Here is a 6,000-nt window from a genome sequence, read left to right as displayed (position 1 = left end):
GGGCAGTGAGGGCAATTGCCCAGAGTCACGCAGCTAGTAAATGTTATTTGTTTGAGGCTGGATTTGAATTCAGGTCCTCCTGCTCTCTATCCACTGCACCACCTAGCTGTCCCTCCCTTCTACTTTTAAAGCAATCTTATGATTCTATCATAATCACGATAGTCTGAATAGACGTTTTCTGTCTCCATATTTCCCGATGTTCTTCCTTTTTCTGGTCCCTAACTATGAGTGTTCTCTAAGTTTCAGATTTCGGTTCATTTCTATACTAATGCCCTCAGACTGGTTATCCACCAACAAGCATTTATTAAATGCCCACTGTTTACCAGGTACTGTATTATTTATTAGGTTGTTAAATCCCAAATCTGTATTTCTATCCCCAGTGCTCTCCCAACTGCCAGTTCTATATTTTCACTTGCCTGTAGGACATTTCCATTTGGCTGTCCCAGGGAAACCCAGGGAAGTTGTGATTTGTCCAGGGTTACAAAGGCAAGTGACTTAAATACAAAGAGTAACATTATTGAAAAATTACAGGAGCAAGGATTTCAGATCAATGGATAGGGGAATAATTTATGACCAAACATGGGATAGAGATTAAGATTAAATGGGGAATTTGGATTGCATAAAATTAAAAAGTTTTTTTAATGAAAATAATTCAGCTAAAATTGCAAGGAAAACAGGTAATGGGGGGATTTTTGCAGTAAGTTTCTCTGATGAAAGTTTTATTTCAAGATATAGAAGGAACTGATTCAAATTTTTCTTAAGAATACAAGCTATTCTCCAACAAATAAATAGTAAAAGGATATACACGGGCAGTTTAAAAAGAATGAAATCCAAACTATCAACAATCATATAAGAATGTTTCAAATCACTAATAATTAGAGAAATGCAAATTACAGAAACTCTGAAGTTTCAGTCATACCTATCAGATTGGTAACATCAATAAAAAAGGAAAATGACAAATGTTCCAGGGGCTATGGGGAAACAGGAACATTAATGCACTGTTAGTAGAGCTGTGAATTGGTCCAACCATTTTGGAAAGTAATTTAATTTATGTCCAAAATGGTTATATGCCCTTTGATCCAGTGATATTGCTACTAGGCCTATATCACAAAGAAATCAAAGAAAGAGGAAAAAACCCAGAAGTGCACAGATATTTATAGTAGCTCTTTTTGTAGTGGCAAAAAACTGGAAATTAATGGGGTCCTCATCAAATGGTGAATGGCTGAACAAATTATGGCATACGAATGTAATAGAATATTAATGAGCTGTAAGAAATGAGGAAAGAAATGGTTTCAGGGAAACCTAGACAGTCTTCTATAAACTGATGTAGAGTGAAGTGAGCAGAACAAAGAGAACCATTTATATAATAACAACAATACTACAAAGACAACTTACTTGGAAAGACTTAAGAAAAATTAAATTTAAAAATAAGATTTATGGAATATATCTGCTTGCAGAAAGTGATTATTCAAATGATCACAGCTTCTGTTTTGCTTGACTATAAATATTCATTACAAGCATTTTACTTTTCCTACCAATGGGTAGGGGGTGGGAGGCAAAAAAAAAATTATTAATTAAAAAAATAAAGTTTTATTTAAAAATGAAGAAAAGATAAATCAGTTTGGTTTAGATCAAAAGGAAATATGGAAATGATTGTGAGTTGTAAATACACCAGTGTCATGAATGTTTAATTTCAGTCTAAAATCAACACCACGAAACTGGCAAGACAGTGACCTTCAAGATAAATTTAATAAACCAAATTTCTAATATTATAAAATATATTGATAACATACCAAAGAAAGCAGTTGTTTTTCCAGTAGGATAAAAAATAAAAACAAAAGCAATTTGAAAGGGTTGGTTTTTTTTTTTTATGTAAAATCCTTGAAGGCACAAATTGTTTTACTTCTGGTTTTTGTATCTTCAGCACCTGGGATAGTACTTTATACCAACTAGACATTTAGTGTTGGTTGAATTCAATCTGTTATCTGTAATTATAGGACACATATGTTTGCTTATGCATTAAGAACAATTTATACAGAAATCTATTTCACGATGTTCTCTTGGTTCATTGGAAATAACACTGCCTCTAGGGACAAAGGATTTGGGTTCAAAACCAGCTTCCGACTATATTATATCCTTAATTGTGTAATTACAAATTTTGAATGATACACATGTCAGAAATGGTTGCTTACAAACCATGAACTTTTCACCATGAACCTTATTAAGTTTAATTAAGTTCACCTTATTATTACCTTATTACCTAATTATTCACCTTATTATTAAGTTTAATTAAGTTCACCTTGCTAAGTTTAATATGAAAGTTCCACAGAGATCAGCATTGAAGCTAGAATTTAGTCCAGAATGACCCGTCATTTCCCCAAATTTTCCACTGTCATTTACCCAAATTTCCCTACCTTTCATTATGGAGTGAAAGAGATTTTCCTGTACTTGTACTGTGTAATCGTTACAATGATTTAGAAGATTCCAACTATTGCCAAATTCAAGATTTGAAATTCTTGAAATGTGCTGGTCACAAACAAGAGTAGTTCAAAATTCCAGAAAAGTTTGACAAAATTCATATAAAATGTCGACTGTGGAAAAACCACAAAAGGAAGATTACTTTCTAACGGAGAAGGAAAAATATCTGTTCTTTAATTGACCAATGTAAGCACTTTGTAGTAGGGAAAAAGGTCATTGTGTACAGAGCATGTATTGGTAGGCTGGTCCCATAAATCCATCAAATTTCATAGTAAACCTTAAAAAAAAAAAAAGACCAGGGTGAAATTTGATCATTTGTAAGTAACCATACAGGGCAGCTAGGTGGCATAGTGGATAGAATGCTGGGCCTGGAGTCAGGAAGACCAGAGTTCAAATCTGAACTCAGACACTTAATAGCTGTATGACCCTGGGCAAGTCACTTAACTCTGCCTCAGTTTCCTCAGTTTTAAAGTGAGCTGGAATGAAATGGCAAATCACTCCAGTATCTTTGCCAAGAAAACCCTAAATGGGTTCATGAAGAATTGGACATCATGTAACAGCAACAACAATGAACCATGCCTAGTGTGTTTATCACTTACAAAATGGCAAGACAGTTAATGGCATCCTATATGCACTGCTTTTACTCCATTACTAATGAATAATGCCAGGACTGTTGGGATGTAAAACACCACTCTTTTTGGTAACTCATGTACCTATGAATAAGCTTGCCATAAAGATTAAACGCAAGGAAACAAGATGTGTGATAAGTTGCTAGCATCACACAGCTTTTCAATTATTCAGCTGTGTAAGATTTAGATTTCTAAACATTACATACCAAGGGACCACAAACTTAGTAAGAAGCCAAAACATCTGAAACCTGAGATATCACTCCAAATTAAAAGGGCAAATTAGATGGTAGAGCACTCTTTTAGGTATTAATCTGGAAATTAAAGACACAAAAAATATCATACAGAATAGAGCTTTAAATCTTTATGAGAGACAATATGGTGTAAATCAGGAAGGGGAAACCTGTAGCCTTGAGGCCACATGTGGCCTTTTAGGTCCTTGGGTGTGGCCTTTTGCCTGAGTCCAAGTTTTACAGAACAAATCCTTTTATTAAGGAGATTTGTTCTGTGAAGTTTGGATTCAGTCAAAGGGCTGCACTTGAGGACCTAGAGGGCCACATGTGGCCTCAGGGCCATGGGTTCCCCATTCTTGGTATGAAAGATAAGAGTTCTGGTCTTTGAATAAGAAAAATGAATTTTCCTTATTACAACTTTACTACCTGTATGACTCTAGGCAAGTCACTTAACCTCCTTCAGCTTCAGTTTCCTCATCTATACAATGGGGATAGTAATACCTAGAATATCTCCTAAATAAGATTTTTTTTTTTTGGTGAGGTTCAAATAAGATAATATAGGGGCAGCTAGGTGGCACAGTGGATAGAGCACTGGCCCTGGAGTCAGGAGGACCTGAGTTCAAATCTGGTCTCAGACACTTGATATTTACTAGCTGTGTAATCCTGGGCAAGTCACTTAACCACATTGCCTAGCAAAGAAAACAAAAACAAATAAGATAATATATATTAGGACACTTTATAAACTGTAAAGTGCTATTTAAATGTCAGCTTTTATTATTTCACGTTGATAAATTAGTTCTTATGGAAGAAGACAAATGTTTGGGTTCTTTTTCCTCTAGAATTATATTCCTTTTATTTGATGTAGTCAGTTGTGAAGCCTTTTCTAATTCAGCTGCTAGTGCTTCTCTCTCCAAATGGCCTTGTTTTTATTTTTGATATAGACCTGATATATAAGTATGTCCATATAGAATGTAAACTCCTGGAAGACAGTTGCATTTATTGTGATATTCTGAGCAGCTGGCACAGTTCCTAGCACTAGGCCTAAATAAAGGGGGTGGGGGGGGTGAATGAGAGCTGGGGGGCCAGTACAAATTATCAAGCCAGCCAACAGTCTAGAAGGAAGCCTACAGCTCTACTATGTTGAATATTGATTTTGCCTTTCTTAGTAGTATTATTATTCATGAATTGTTTTTGACAATCATTGTAAAAAAAAATAGTGAATTTCAAAGAAAATACACAAAATTCTATCAGTTGTCCACTAATATAGACTCTAATCAACCAAAGAACTACTAATTACACATTAAGAATGGAATACGATTATATTTTAAAGGAATTTGTGACTATATTATATATACATGCACATATATTTAGATCATATATGTATACTTTTCCAATGAAAACACAATTCTAAATAATGGCTTGAGAACTTGTGCTACAAACCAAGCATACCTGAGTATTTCTGACTCTGTTCTGTAATTTGACAATATAACAGTGCAGTCTCATCTCATGCACAGTTGCAACTTTTCAAAATCAATTGTTTAAAATTTTAGTTTTTTATGAATAAAGTTTCAGTTTGGGAATTTAGAATATATAACTTTATTATGTGTATAGCATATACTTATTTATTAATTATTCTTTCATTACAAAAGATTACATTCCTACATATATATTTTATTTTTTTTATTTTTTCCTACATACATATTTTAGCAAAAATAATTTATTTTAAATACTTCTAACTATATTCTCCTTCAGTTTTCAAATAATCAACACCTTATGTCAAAATTCTAAAATTTAACATTCTAGTGAAAAAAAAGTTGCATTTTGCAACTTGTTAACTTTATATATGTTACATTTATAGCCATGTTGCAATCTGCAAAAAACTGCAATTTGTAAAGTTGCATTTTGCTAGTATTTACTGCAATGTGAATTATAATAATGACAAATTATATGTAATTTGGTTTGTTTTTCAATATGTTCTTTAGATTTTTAATTTTATATGCTCTTTAAAAATAACTTTTTTGTTTGTTTGTTTTCCTATTCCATGTTTTATGGTATACCAGGCAGGGTATATATGTAATTTGTTTGCACATCAATACAAATCCTGTGTAAAGATTTTTAATCCATCAGCAAAGTTCCTCTTCTCTTTTCTCTCCTTTCCTCTTCTCCCCTTTTTTCCACAGTTTCTAGGGTCCCAGAATGTTTTTTTCACTGGTCATGAACTGGGTCTCATTAGCCTTGCCTGGCCCATGGAAGAAACTTAATAAATGTTCATTGATTGTTGATTGTTAATACACAAGCTCTATCTCGGACGTTTGTCTAATTAACCTATCTAGTTCTTTCTTAAAATAAGTGAAGGTAGTGCCAAGCCTAGGATTTGAAGTGGGATTGTATTAACTGGCATTTACAGATATCAAAAGACAAGCAGCAGCCTACAGACACATGTGAGTTTACTCTCAGTCTCTGGCTGCCAGTGGCCTTTCTGATCCTGTTTCCATGGAAATTGGCATTAGATTGTTGGTGGGGGGAAAGAAAGAAAGAAAAAGAAAAGTTGAGGGATTTTTTTTCCCCTTTAAAATTAAAAAAAAAAATAAAAAGATGCTTGAAACCCTTAACCTGCTTTGCACCCATCTGATGCTGGTTTCCCTGGCAACAGAATCAGAGAT

This window comes from Vombatus ursinus, unplaced genomic scaffold (genome assembly GCF_900497805.2).
Source record: "Vombatus ursinus unplaced genomic scaffold, bare-nosed wombat genome assembly UNPS02014832.1, whole genome shotgun sequence".
NCBI lineage: Eukaryota > Metazoa > Chordata > Mammalia > Diprotodontia > Vombatidae > Vombatus > Vombatus ursinus.
This window is presented reverse-complemented; position numbering follows the sequence as displayed.